The 15,686-nt window shown below is 37.9% G+C and overlaps 1 protein-coding gene across 1 annotated transcript in view; it reads right to left on the bottom strand.

Annotated features, from left to right (window-relative positions):
- The window catches only part of FBXL17 (F-box and leucine rich repeat protein 17), a 475,771-nt gene that overhangs the window by 23,937 nt on the left and 436,148 nt on the right, over nt 1-15,686 (bottom strand). The window lies entirely within an intron of this gene.

Here is a 15,686-nt window from a genome sequence, read left to right on the forward strand (position 1 = left end):
GTAAATAAACATTAACTCTTTTTTCACTTTAATTTTTTTTATACAGCAGGTTCTTATTAGTTATCTATTTTATACATGTCAGTGTATATATGTCAATCCCAATCTCCCAATTCATCCCACCACCCCACCCCGCCTCCATCCCCGCTTTCCCCGCTTGGTGTCCATACGTTTGTTCTCTAGTTCTGTGTCTCTATTTCTGCCTTGCAAGCTAGTTCATTTGTACCATTTTTCTGGATTCCCATATATGCGTTAATATATGATATTTGTTTTTCTCTTTCTGACTTACTTACTTATAGCTCGCAGAAAAAAAACACTTGGCAAAATCTCTTTGCTAATTACCTAAGTAATTTTTTTTTAAACTAGAAAACTCATGCCCATGCATTCAAGTATCAAAGCACTCCGAAGTAGCCAGATATTTAAAGTTTATAAAAACAATAATCATGATCCCAGTGTTTTCCAGTGAAAATGCTATAAAGGAAGAAAAAAAAAATTCCTGGAAGTTCCTCATGTTATCAGTTTGTTGATGTTCTCATCTGTGCACGTGCTGTTTTGGCATTTAGTTTTCCAAGGAGGTGGGGCGGGGCAGGGGAAATCTGCAAAGGTTTGCTGAATGGTCTGAGTGATATTTTCGTGTAGTATAAGCAATATCCCAGGTTAATCCCATCGGTGTTCCTGACCTAAGAAAACTATTGTTATCTCTGATATTGTCATAAATTCCATTGGTCACGATATACTGAGGATCTTGTATGATAAAAGAAGTAGAAGGTGCAAAAAGAAATTCCTTTCAATACAAAGTGCTCAAACTGTGATTTCAAAAGATGGAGCACAAGATGCAGGATGACCCCACATTAGTTGATAGCGTATTTTTACTGAGGTTTGAGACTAGAATGTGAAAGCCCTGCTCTATTCAGGAAACAGTAAATCAAGTGATCTGCGGAGTTTCCAGAGGCTGCTTGATAAGCAAATGAAGAGTTAACAGCTACTAATTCCAGATGCTAAAATCACTAGTGTTTGGTATTTTCCTTTTTTTTTCTTTCTTGTCCAAATGAAAACAAACAGTAAATAAGACAACTGAAGATGAAACAAGGTATTCAGTTTTTGTTTTGCCATAGTTCTATTTACTGAAGCAAGAATTAAATTTTATTTTTCTTTAACTCATTCATTTACTCAACAAACACTTCATGAGCACTCACCCTAGAGCATTTCTCTCCAATACTTATTGACTATCCATGTGCTACGCATTGGGCTAAGAATTTTAGGTGCATTATCTCATTTAATCCTCACAGCAACCTTACAAAGTCTTATTGGTAGTTCCATTTTAAAGATCAGGAAACTGAGACACAGAACGATGGAACACCTTTCCCAGTATCACAAGATAGTAAGTGGGGAGTAGACAGTAAGCTGAGAGCCGGCTCTCAGTCCTGGCTGCACATCAGATCTACTAGTTCAGAATCACGGGCCCAGGCACCTGGCAATTCCAACATGCTGCACTGCCAGCATATGGAACTGTGGTGTGACACACCTGGCCTGTGCTCGGTCATAGGGACAGAAAGGTTCACAGAGCTCAGAGGTCAGTTCAGTGGGGATGGCGGGGGGAGGGAGGGTTGGGTGGAAATGAGGAACAACCAAGTAAACAGTCACAACACAATGCTCATCCCCCATCTCTTCCCATCCCTAACTTCTCACTTTTCAGATCTCGAGTCAAAGGTCAGCTTCTCAGAACCGATTGCCCTGTCATTTTCTGATATCAGAAAAGTTACTATTTATTCGTTCAGTTATGTACACTTTTTGCAGCTCACTTCTCCCATTAGAATGACGGATTCCCTATTCACTGTTGTATCCCCAGCATCTAGCATATACCTGGTACAGAATCAGTTCTTAAAAATATTAGTTGAGGGCTTCCCTGGTGGCGCAGTAGTTGAGAGTCCGCCTGCCGATGCAAGGGACACGGGTTCGTGACCCGGTCCGGGAAGATCCCACATGCCGCGGAGCGGCTGGGCCCATGAGCCATGGCCGCTGAGCCTGCGTGTCCGGAGCCTGTGCTCCGCAACGGGAGAGGCCACAAAAGTGAGAGGCCCGCGCAACCAAAAAAAAAAAAAAAAAAAAAAAAAAATATATATATATATATATATTAGTTAAACACGCCAACGACTATAATGTGGTTTGGTCTATTATAGAGGCACACCAAGAGGCATGCGAGCCCCTCACTCTTCAGGGGAGGAGAGAGATCACAGGAGCCCTCATGGAAGAGTTAAGCTAGGTCTTGAGGGATGAGTAAGGATTCTCCAGAAAAACAAAGGCGTGAGGGCTAAGGAAATAGCATATGTAAGGGCAGAGAGATGTGAAAGGACTGGGGAGCTGCAGGTCATTCCGTGCGGCTGAATGCGGCTGAAATAAAAACAAGTACAAGGAAGTGGCAGATTTATTCCAGAAATATTCACCCCATGATTAGTAGCACTGGGGTTGGCATAAAACATAAACGGAGTAGCAAAAATAAACAGAGTCCTTGATGTCATGAATCCCATATTCTAGAAGGAGAGATGTGAAGTGGACACAAAAGTATATATAATTCTAAATTGTAACAAGTGCTTTGAAGGAAATGGAATGATCATTGTAAGAATGACATTTAGATGGCACCAGGGATGAGTCTTCCTGGTGAACTTACTTTTAATGCCTCCAACAGCACTGCAAAAACAATATCCATGGTAGAGGTAAGAAAACTAAGGTTAAATACCTCACCAAGGCCCCATGCCTATTTAGTGGCAAAACTAGGGTGCAAATGGAGATAGTTTGGCTCCAAAGCCAGGGCTCATTCTTTCACAGCAGCAGCATCCAGGGTGGTAGAGGAGCCTGTGCATGTTCAGAATATATTTCCCTTTACCTCCATTCAAAATTTAAACACTACTGCTCATAGGTAGCCAAGTATTTACCCTTTGACTATAAAACAGGGTCCAAGAGTATCTTTAAATCCCGAAATATATACTGAGTAATTCACCTCTCTGTGAATATATCCTACCTTTGGATATATTTTTTTATTGTTTTTCATGAGCTAGCTGTGGTAGTCTCAAACTCATTTCCGGCCTCACTACTTAGTAGATGTTGACCTCAGGATGACATTTAACTTTCCTGAGTCTCAGCTTCCTCACCTGCACAATAGGGATGGTGACTATATGTCCTGTCTACTTCACAGGGTTGGTCTGAGGTTCAAATGAGATAATACATGTAAGGGACTTTGCACTACACAAATGTACTACATAAATAAAATATTGATTTATTCGATATTTCCCCACGCCATCCTACAGTGGTGCAGTTGATTTAAAATGAAAAGACTTGAAAGAGTTTTGAAGAATAAGAAGCTCTGGGCAAATGGGACCATTATATAAATACTTAGTCATTATGTCACTGCTAGAGTTCTTGAATTGCCTGCTCTCCATCGGTGATCACGAACTTACAGACTGCACCTGGGATGATAGGGCTGTAAATGGAATGTATGATTACTATCTTCACTAGGGGCTGTTGACACATTATAATGGTATTTATTAAGCCTTGAAAAGGGATAAATTATGCAAGACTAATTCCTTATCCCAATGCAATTTTAATGCACTTTTTAATGTGCTAAGTGTAACTAATAAAGTTAAATTTTAAAAAGTTACACAAATTCAAAGCTGTAATTCAGAAACATATGATGATCAAGGATATACACTAACTCACTAAAAGGTGTTTCCATAGGCATACAGAGTGACTGAAAGACATGAGCATATATGTAGTTAATTTTGACAAAGAAACTCCATTTCTAGGAATCTATCCTGAAAATATACTTCTAATTATACAAAATTACACACATACAAGTTTATTCATTAAAGCGTTGATTGTAATTGCAAAATAATGGAAACAGCCCCTAATGCCCATACATAGGAGAGTGGTTAAATAAACTATGCTACATCCTCACAGTTGAACACTGTGCAGCTTTAAAAAAAATTAATGGGGGACGATCACTAGGAACTTCCAAATCATTCAGTGAAAAAACCAAAGTGCAAAAAAGAGTTTACATGATGTGCTACCACCATCCAAAAGACAATGCAATTAAAAAAATAAACAAAAACAAAAACATGAATCTGCTCACTTGTGCAAAAAGAATATGGGAAAGACACACCAGAAACTACAGAGACTGTTTAACTATAGGGGGCTGGTGGGAAAGGGGAGAAAAGAAGGGGGCATGGAATGTGGAGGTGAGGTTGGGAGAGTGAGGGGGACAAACACTTCTTAGACTCTCTCTTTGGCTATAGCTTTGACTCTCTGAGCCATAGTAATGCTTTACATACTTCCCAAAATAAAAAATTAAAACCATCCAGGATGGGGAGCCCGAAGTGGAATACCAACAGTAACAAATAAACTTAACTGTGTTACAAATGAACAACATGGCCCCAGCAAATAATATAACCACACCAAAGGGGATGGGAATTAAGAATTAAGTGGCTTCGGAAAACATGATTTTGATTGGATATTGTAAAGTGAAAACCAAAAAGAACTGTCAGCAAATACTGCACTCTAGTTAGGAAATCTATTTCTCACAGGGGTGTGAGTTAGCAATTCAGTAACTATTTTACGCATAATCTAGGACTATAAATAATGAGAGCCAGTCTTTTCACTGTTAGGGAAAGAAGTTACAAATAAGAAAAGTGGGGAGGCTTATAATGAATCTTGTGGTATTGAACTGGAATCAGAGATATTAGAATGAACTCATGGTATTTTATACACACATTACAGATAAATACATGTAGAAATAATAAATATGATGTATGTGCATGCATGCATGGCTTAGTATACATACATACATTTCCTAGCTCTTTCTGCTGAGAGGAACTTGGAGCAAGGATACCCCAGTAGCAATGATCTACTAGCACCCAGACCTTAGGTTTTAAGTATCATTCTCCAATAAAGTGAATAAAAGAAATCAGGGCTTCTTAGAAAAATGGCTGATTCCAGAACTGGGGCCGGGAAAATAGACGATGATTCTGGGATATCTTGTGATCGTATAAAAAAGAAGTGCTTAGAAATGAGTGAGGGTACATCAAAAAGACAGAGGATCCAATCAGAAAGAGCTGCCAATGGCCACAGCCGGAAAAATTTGATCAGCAAAATAAATAATGATAGTACTGGATTATAATTCAGAAAACTGAATAAGCATTCACAGATTCATACTGATATAAATAAAAAAATAGCCAAGGAAGGTCACCTTACAGAAGAATTCCAATTAATAAATGTATAAGGAATGAGGGAAATAAAAAAATAAACATTACCAGGCGAAGACTAGAGTAATAATTATTGCAGGCAAGATCCACCAAAGGGTGCAAAAATCAGTGAGTGAAAGTTTGAGGTGAAACAGAATATTGGCATAGTGCCAAAGGTATTTATCAACTATCGAAAATTGTAACTTTATAGCGGAGAGACCCAGCAGACACCCCCTTACCCAAATGATCAAGGTTAACATCACCAGTAATAACATATAGAGATATAATGTATCGCCTGATCACTTCTGCAGTATTCTCACCAAAATGAATAATTTCAATCTACTCATAAGAAAATATCACACAAACCCAAAGTGAGAAACATTCTATAAATAATTCACCAGTACTCATCAAAAGAGTCAAGATAATGGAGCATAAGAAAAGAATGAGGAACTGTCACAGATTAGAGGAGCCTGAGGAGACATGACAACTAAATACAATGTGGGATGCTGGATTGAATCCTGGACCAGACAAGGAAATTAGGGAAAAACCTGGTGAAATTCAAGTAAGATTTGTAGCTTAGTTAATCTTGTTGTTTTAAGTTAATTTCCTAGTTTGATAACTGTACTGTGGTTATATGTCCTCAACATTAGAGGTAGCTGGGTGAAGAGTATACATGAACTCTCTACTATTTTTGCAACTTTTCTGTAATTCTAAAATTGTTTGAAAGCAAAGAGAAAAAAACATGGATAAGTTAATAAGAGATACCAAGTGAATGAACTAAGTAGAGGACTAAAATTTTCTAAGTGAAAGCAGGTATTATTTTTACACTGTAAGATCTGATATATAAATGTTAGGACTAAAAATACATTTTTTCCTCATAGGAGAAAGCTTAGTCATATGAGTGCACTAACAAGTGACCCGCATGTGCCATTTTGTCCCTTCCAGTTCTATCATCTGCTGTAGATCTATGTACCTGTAATAAAATCAGAAGAAATGCCCTAGTGCATGAAAGAATCAGGGTTAAAATTTAACAGTAGGATTAACATCTTTCATGTAATACTTGGATAAAAGCCATTTGCAGAGAAATTTCTTGGCACGGATACAGAGAGATAAATATGAAAAGCGCTCTTCTTTGTGGAAGCCGCAGAAGCCCCCAAAACAAAGGAACGGCTCTTTCAGAGACACTTGTTGTTGCATCATGGTCCCTGCAAAGGTTCCCTCTACCCCGCAGGGACTACAGCAGTGGCTCCTAACCCTGGCAGTTCAGGAGAATCACAGGTGCCTAAAAAAAGTACAGATGCCCGAGTCCCACCCCTGGAGCTTCTGATTCAGGAGAAGCTATAAAAGCTCCTGTGATCCCAATGTGAAGTCAAGGCTGAGAACCACTGGAACAGAGTAACCTACAACTCCAGCAAAGTCAGTCAACTAAAAACAAAAGAACTCATTTTTAAGGATATAAATAACTTATGTGTTCTGATATTTTAAAACAACTTTGCCTCTCAGTTATGACTTCTTGTACATAATCCAATGTTTTTAATCCCTTTATTTCTAATTTATAGCTTTAATTCCACTTTTAAACATTATTCTGTTCCTCCCATTATTATGAAGCAGACCCAACAGTGACTACACCCTACATTTTTCCAAGTTGTCCTTTTTTGTAAATATTTTTCTTTATTTCACTGCACTTACTTATATTTCTAATGCTGCACTTATCAGAGTTTGTTTCATATCAGAATTATTTATCAACATGCCCATCTTCCCCAAGACTGTAAAATCTTTGAAGCAGTGAACATGGAGAGTGTTTTCCTAGGACCCCTGAATCTCTGAAAATCAAGTGTCACTCATTTTTTATAGTTTTAATATATTTTTTGGAAGTATACATGTAGAAAATTACACAAATCCTCAAGGTACAACTTGATGAATTTTGACAAAGTTAACATAGCTGTGTAACAGTATCTGGACTGAGAAACAGAGCACGACTAGCACCCCTAAAGCAACCTCATCCCCAACTCCAGTCACTACTATTCCCCCAAAAGGATAACCACTATCTTGACTTCCCATCACACACATTAGTATTCTTGTTTTTGAACTTCATACAAATAGTCAAACACCGAACACACTTGTTTCTGGTTTTTTAGCTGTCCATCACATTAATGAGATTCATCTACATTGCTATGTGTACTGGTGGTTCGTTCATTCTCAATGCTGAAAAGTATTCCATTCTACTCTAGATGGACATCTGGGCTGTTTCCACTTTTTGGCTATTAGGTATAACGCTGTTATGAACATTAGCGCACATGTCTTTGTGTGAATACACGTTCTCACTTCATTTGGGTAAATACCTAAGAGTGGGATTTCTGGGTCATATGGTTAAGTTTATGCTTAACTTCCTAAGAAACTGCCAAAGTGTTTTCCAAAGTGGCTATACAATCTTACATTCCCACCAGCAGCGTATGAAAGTCCAGTGACTCCACGTCCTTGCCAATACTTGGGAATGTCTGTCTCTTTGATTACAGCCACTCTAGTAGGTATGAAGTGGTGCCTGATTGGGGGTTTTAATTTTCATTTCCCTAAGCACTAATGATCTTGTGCATCTTTTCATGGTGTCATACATTTTTTAAAAATCCTAGCTTAGTGCCTCTATCCTTGCAAGTACTCAGTAGATATCTATTAAATTAAATTGATGAAGAGGAAAAGCACATAGATAATTTTTCTATTATTAGACTATAGCAGAGAACTAGCTTTCTAGACAACAGATAATTTTCCATGTAATTTGAAGGAAACTGTCAGTAAAATAAACTTAGTCTATCCTCTGGAGACATGAAAAGTCTTGAAGTTTCTTAAAATAATAAAGTAAACTCAGGGAAAAAATAAGGTTATAGATAACTGTCCAAATGCTCACTTACTTCTGGAAATTTCAAAGACTGTGGAGTATGCTTTACTTAGGAACTCTAAATCTCTAAAAATCAAGTGAAAAAGAAATCTGTATGAAAACTGTCCAAAAATGGTGGATAACAGAGTGGAGACACTGAATTGTGCTAGAATTTTCAAGATGCTGCACATAGGGCATTTATTTTACATAACTCTGCTTACTGAGTTCAGAATAGCAACATGCGAGTATTGTCTGACTTACAAAGGGAGCAAGCTGGCTGTGGCCCTTGACCTTACTGGGAAGAGGCTCTCCTGCCCTATACATCCTGAAACAGAAATGCAAGCACTATTTATAGGCTGTGTCTGCTTTCCTTCCTATGAGATAAACAAGTTGGTGGAAAAGTAAAAGTTCAAGTGAAGGAATTTTTTAAATAAAGGTCTTTTGATACATTAGGAGCAAGGATAAGTATTTTTCCTGCTTTATCCCTTCTTAATTATTTTTATTTTAATGCAGAAAGATACAAATCTGATTGAGTAAGTAGAAACTATTTCTGAATACGTGACATTCAAAAATGTAATGAACAAGGGGTGCATTTAGAACTAACCTTCATTTAACAGGAATCTGATCCACTACTCTGGTTTTCAGTGGTGCTGTATTTGGTGGTAACCAACCCTTTGAGTGGAATGTTAGGTTCCCCTGACAATCTCCTTATTAAATTTTAGAATTTGAGATGAGGAAGAAAAAAAGCCTTACCACTCTAACATTAGCTGAGAACCTAAAGTCCCTGGTTCAATGATTCTTTTTTATTCCAGCCTGCATAAATACATACATTACTTATCAAAGAATTATGCATCCTTTTCAAAATCCTGACATTATATTAGATTTCCTCACTTTATGAGAAGTGAATTCTGGGCTTAAATATGTTGGTTCATAGATATGGAAAAGTACATTAGTGTCTCTGTCATCTATCTGCCTTGGCCACCTTTCTGAACTGAATTTTCCACACCACCATAAAGACAGGGCATCAGTTTCAAGCAGGCGTCAGATACAAACATCTATCTGCCCCAGTGTGCAGAAAAGTAGGATGTGATTTCAGCGACTACCACTTAAGAAATACCAAGGTTAGTGACAACATGTGTGTTGTCGAGCTGCCCAGTAAACATTATAAAAGTATCTTGATACTGAAAGGAAGGAAACCAAAGGAAGAAAGAACATGTGGGGATGTCAGCCGAGTGAATATATTATCTCTTCTTTCTTTCAACAAATACTAATTGAGCACCTACTACGCACCAGGAAATGTTTTAGGAGCTGGGGATAAAGAGATCAAATCCCTGCCCTCGTGGAGCTCGTATTATGAATACAAATAAATAATACTATATAATACTTTGGATGGTAAAAATGCTTTGAAGAAAAATAAAGCAGGGACCAGAGGTAGGAGTGCTCTAATTTTAATTAGGATGGAAGGAGAAGGCCTCACAGAGAAAGTAACATTTGAACAAAGATCTGAAGGGGAGGGGATCAAGCCATACAGGTATCTGAGGGAAAAGCATTCTGTGCAGAGAAAACCCAGTGCCAAGTCCATGAGGTGGGAAGGTTGCTAGCTTGTTCTAGAGTGAGCAAAGGAGCAAGATGGCAAGCAGTAGATTTTAGATCAAGGAGTTGATGGAAAAGGGGGTGGACAAAATCATCTTACAGGCCAATTTAATGACATTGGCTTTCACTCTAAATGAAGTGGGAATACATTGGAGAATTTGTGGCAGAAGAGCATTATGAGCTAAAAAATTTTCAAAGGACTTCTCCAGCTTCTGGATTGAGGACAGAGTGTAAGGAGGCAAGAACAGAAGCAGTGAAACCAATAAGGAGGCCATTGCAATTATCCAGACAAGAAGTGATAGTGGTTTGGGCCAGGGCAGCATAATGGAGATGGAGAGGAGTTGAATTATGAATAGAATTTAAATATGGGCCCAACAATATTTGCTGATGGAGTGGATGTGGAATGAGAGAAAGAGAGCAGTCAAGAATGTCAAGAGAAAAGAAATCTTTTTGGCACTTAGATTTGAAAGAAATTTCCTACGTGGGATTTTACATAGCTGCTCTTGGTGTCCTTGTGTGTCTAAGTGTCCTTGTGTTGGTAGGGATTTGTTGGCTTCTTCTACTGGATATAAATTCCACTGAGAGGAACAAAGGCCACCTTTATTCATCTTTATATCATCATTGTCTAGCATAGGGACTTTACTTGTTAGTACTCAAGGTATGTTCATTTAAATATGGGTATCTTAGATATCACAATTACAGGCACTTAGGGAAAAAAACTCAGAAAGGGGTTTTATGTGTTCTCTAGAGTTCATATTATTCTTTTACTCTAAAAATATTTATTGAGTAGCTCTAGTATGTCAAACACTGTGATGACTGTAGGTATCTTTGGGGAGATTATAGGTAACATATATTTGATTAAATATTTATGCATTCTAAAATGTTCAACACCAGGCAAGTTTTACTTTTATAAAGGATTAAAAACCAGTTTTTAAAAAGGTGCTAGTGGACAGATCATTTAATTTTACCAAAGTGAAGAACTTGACATTTCCTATAATACCATTTCTCTCCAACTCAGCGCTCCTTAAGGCAAACAAACACACTTACTGGTGCCGAAATTCAATATCTAAAATCATGGGAAAAAAGCAAAAAGCTATATGTAAACTAAAACGAAACACAGAAAGTTGAGCTCAGTTATTCCTCCCTGACTATAACCAGAGCAGCTGTAACTCAGGGGCTGTTGTGCAGTGTATGGACTAGTTTAGAAACTGGCAATAATTCTTGCTGATGGGCATCTCTGCCATAAGAAGGGCAAAGTAAATAAAAATACGAAATTCAAAGTATCTCAATCTGAGATTTTGAAGTTTAGTGCAGAACTAGATTAAAATGTAGAGAACACTAAACTTTCCTATTCTTTTTGCTTTTGAAGGAGAAGAGAGAGTCCCAGCCCTGGATCCTCTTACCTGGGAGCTTGAACCATGCACACAGGTTCACACGCTCACATGTGCACACAGACACAGATGCAGACATGCAAACACACATTTATTCCTAGGCCCTAGCCCACAGGTAGACCTATCCTGAAACTAATGAAGGTTAAGCTTCAGGGTCCATCATTTACATGGACCTTTACCAGGGCCTGGTCCTAGAAATGTATTCACATGGTCATATTTTTGTAAAATCGGTTAAAGCAAGATATTTTGCATTCATTTTCTTAAAGAGAAACCCCGAACTGTACAAACCTCAGGCCCTGAGAAACCCTGACTTTGTCCCTGACCCAACCCCAAATATTCTGATTCAGTGGCTTTGCAGGTGGATACCAGGAGGCTGTATCTTTTCCTGATTCTCCTTTTTTTTTTAAATGTCACCAAGTGATTTTGATACACAGCCAGGTTTGGAAATCACTGACAAAGGACCACAGACTGATCAGTTTAATGAGTCCCTGACATCTAGGTAGTAATTCTTTCTGGAGCTTTGCCACCATTGATTGGGACATAAACCATATAACACTATGTAGTTTGGAAAAAGCTGAATATTGGCGACGTTCACTTCCTCATTGCAGTGATGAATCACATAACCCTCTGTGCAGAGTAATTAACTATCCATTTGTGTGTATTGGCTGTAGTGATAGAGTTTTTTCCATGAGGAAGGAAGGGAATTTGGACATAACATTAACAGTTGTTAATACCAAGCAAATAGAGTAAATTGGATTTATTAAAAAGAGTATGTGTGTGGATTTTTTCCCTAGGAGTTGATATAATTTGTCTAGCTCTCTAATTACAGCTAGGACAGAAAATGGCTGAACCCAGAGACCTCTCACGGTATCTAATAAACTTTTACTTACAGGGAGAACATTTCTTGGGCTGGAGAATGACAAATAATTTACTAAGCCTTTCCTGAAAGACAGCTAAAGGTGTTTCACCTATATCTAGTTGATGAATTAGCTTTAGCTAATAATCAGTGTCATGAGACAGGGAAAAAGCAGCCTGTAATTACCTTGAAAGGAATGAAGGAACAGATCTGATAAAGAAACTAAATCAGTTAATTCCTCTAGAGGCGTACTGAGTGAGAGAAGCTTACTTTACTGCAAGTTTAAAGTGAGGCAGAGATGGGGGCATCGGTAGTTTTTACCTGCCCGGCATCCATTCATTCCCACTTTCTGGTAACAAACCTTCAATTTTCCTTTCCATGGGTGCAGTTTGGGAGCTCTAATCAAAGGTCCCCTCCCTTCCCCAGGCTGCAGGTGGGCATGTGCCCCAAACTTGACTAGGCACACTCACCAGCAGATATCTGAATTCTGCCTGGAATGACTTAAGAAGAAAAACAGCTGGAGTCCATGCATCCTTGCGGAGTTCCCTAAAGAGACTCTTATGAGTCTCAGCTACTTAGAGATCCCACGTGCTTATCCTTCCCAAGGCCTGCCTTACTTAGGTTTTATTTTTGATTCTGGGAATTACCCCATTTTTTTCAATAATTTCTGTGCTTTTGTTCTTGGTTTTGTTTTCACTTAAAGTAGCCTCTGTTGGTTTCTGTTACTTGCAACCAAAGAATGTTAACTGATACAGAAAACTATGCACGGGATGGCTCAGTTATTTTCTACAATAATGTGAAAACCCCAAAACGATTCTCAACAGTGTTCAGCTGAAAGAGTCACAACAGCAGAATGTATAAATATGGCTCAGTTAATAACCATTTGTTTTGTTGGTAGATGTTACTGAAATATCTGTACTCACTTTTAAAATTTTTACTTTATTTATTTTTTATTGGAGTATAGTTGCTTTACAATATTGTGTTAGTTTCTACTGTACAGCAAAGTGAATCAGCTATACGTATACATATATCCCCTCTTTTTTGGATTTCCTTCCCATTTAGGTCACCACAGAGCACTGAGTAGAGTTCCCTGTGCTATACAGTAAGTTCTCATTAGTGTACTCACTTTTTTAGCTGTCAAATGAAAATAACTTTATTCAGTTCCATGATTTTTAAACAATGACTCTATTGAGTAAAAATGGCACAACTTATTACAAAAGTTAAATTAATAAAGGAAAGTACAAGAAATCTTAAAAATTATCCCAAATCCCACCATCCAGAAATAGCATCACTAACTTTGGTAAACATTCTTCTAGGATCTTCTGCATATACACAGCAAAAGAAAGATAAAAATAATTTCAGAAATATATATTATTATACATGCTTTTAAAAAGTATTTAATTGAGTTTTACTTGAATTTAATGAAAATAAAGAAACTGAATTGAAATTAAAAGAACCATAGAACTTCAGTTAAATATTTCTTCACCATAAAAGATAGCAACTCTTAAAAGAGTTTACATATTAATTTTTAAATTTCATGAAAACTTTTAAGAATTCTGAGCTATTTTAAAAATTCTACGGCTTCCCTGGTGGCGCAGTGGTTGAGAGTCCGCCTGCCGATGCAGGGGACATGGGTTCGTGCCCCGGTCCGGGAAGATCCCACATGCCGCAGAGCGGCTGGGCCCATGAGCCATGGCCACTGAGCCTGCGCATCCGGAGGGAGCCTGTGCTCTGCAGCGGGAGAGGCCACAACAGTGAGAGGCCCGTGTACCGCCAAAAAAAAAAAAAAAAATTCTACACTTTAATCTCAGACAGAATCTATTGACTCTCTTCTAGGAGAGATGAGAAAACTGGCAGGCTTTTCTTCCTCCTCTCATATTTGTTAGCTATATTATTATTTTTACATTATCAGGTTTCAACGTTTCCATCTCCTTTTCTAACCACAATTCTCATGGCTGTTTTGCTCTGGTTCTATATTAAATGGGTGAAATATCATGAGTCTCTCCATGATTGTTTTTTTATCCTTGAGTTTTTTTGTTTTTTGATTAATCTCTTGGGTGGCTAGGCAGCATCTTTAAGTAGTTTTGCTTTTTTTCAAAGACAGATTCGTTATATAATTCCCTAAGTTCTTGAATGTTTGAGAAAGACTGTTACCCTTATGTTTAAGGAACAACGTGGCTAAGTATTAAATATGGGGGTCACACTTATTTTTACTTTCAGAGCTTTACAGACAAGTACTTCAGTTTTGCTGTGGAGAAACCTAAGTACAACCTGATTTCTCCCCCTTCAAACGTGTCTTGCTTTTAATGTCTAGAAGTTATGTGATTTATTTCTTAAGATCAATACTTTTATCAGGACATGTCTTGATTATTCTGTAGTGATTTAATCTCCTGGAACCTGTCAGATGCTTTTGACTTTTCTACAAAACTCTTTAGACACAAGATCCACGTGTTTCACTCTTGTTCTGTTTGCCTAACTTCCCCCTATCCCACCCCTCACCTTGCAAACGATGTGCTCAAATGAAATGAGAAGCATAGATCTGTTCCTTTCAAAATTGTCTTTGATGGACTGGGATTGGTTATCTGTGGGGAATGTGGGGAATATGGGGAGGTGAGTCATGAGCTAGAGCCATTTGCAGCAACTACTTGGGAATCTTTATGTCTGGTATCTTCACCACAAGTCTATTATTTCCTTTATCCTCTCAGGTTTCTACATTCAAGATGTTGCATATCACTAATAACTAAACTATTGGGGTCATTTTTGTGTTGAATTTTGGAACTTTCTGCTTCTCTCCCTTATGATTCATCCACTTCACTTCTAGCAGTCCTCCCCATTCCAAAGCGAGCTGGTAGATGAGAGAGATGGCTCATCAACATGGTTTCTCCTTTAGTGACCTCTTCCCCAACATTTTTGCAATGTGAAACTGGGACTCTACTTGAACATTCCCACCTCTTCAGGGACTTGGAGACTCATGGCTCTAATCAAAAATTGCTGGATGTGCCTGTCTGAATAGGGGATACCTATTTCATGTTAATCAAAGGTATCCCCCAGGATTTTTTTGTTTGTTTGAGAATTATGAAGTTAAAGAGAGTCAATAATGTTGAGAAATAACAAACTACATAGAGAATTGTTGAACTGTAGGTTAATTTGACTAATATTTGTTGTATGATTACTGCATGCAAAATGATAAAGGGGATAAAAAGTGAGTAAAAGAAAGTCCCTTTCTTTTATGTTCACTGCTGAGCCAAGTAGTATACTACGACCAACCTTTATTCCTCAATTTTTATCTGGAGTTTATATTTGCATCATTATTTTTTGAATGTTCCTATAGATGGTTCAAATCCCTACCAATATTTTTCCAAAAGCTTAAACACTTAAATTAACTTATTAGTTCCATTACCCAACCACACCCTCCTGTGTCTATGCCCTCCACCATGAAGTCCTCCAAACTCCTGCTCCTGCTGAGGTGAAGACTGCTACAGATAGGTGCCCAGACATCCTAAGATTTCCCTTTTCAGCTGTCCTGTGGATCCCATGTCTTCCCCCGATTGTAGTTTATTCTCTCTTGTGATGAAACACATCTTCTAAAGTGCTATCGGGAGATAAAATTTGAGCCCTTAAATGTCTAAAAGAATCTTTATTTTATTTTCACAATTAATTACTAGTTGAACAGTGTATAGAATTCTAAGTTGAAAACCATTCCTCCTTAGTTTTGAAGGTATTGCTTCATTATCTTCTAGCTT

This window comes from Monodon monoceros, unplaced genomic scaffold, assembly GCF_005190385.1.
Source record: "Monodon monoceros isolate NGI ecotype Baffin Bay Population unplaced genomic scaffold, NGI_Narwhal_1 Super_Scaffold_12, whole genome shotgun sequence".
In the NCBI taxonomy this organism is placed as follows: Eukaryota; Metazoa; Chordata; class Mammalia; order Artiodactyla; family Monodontidae; genus Monodon; species Monodon monoceros.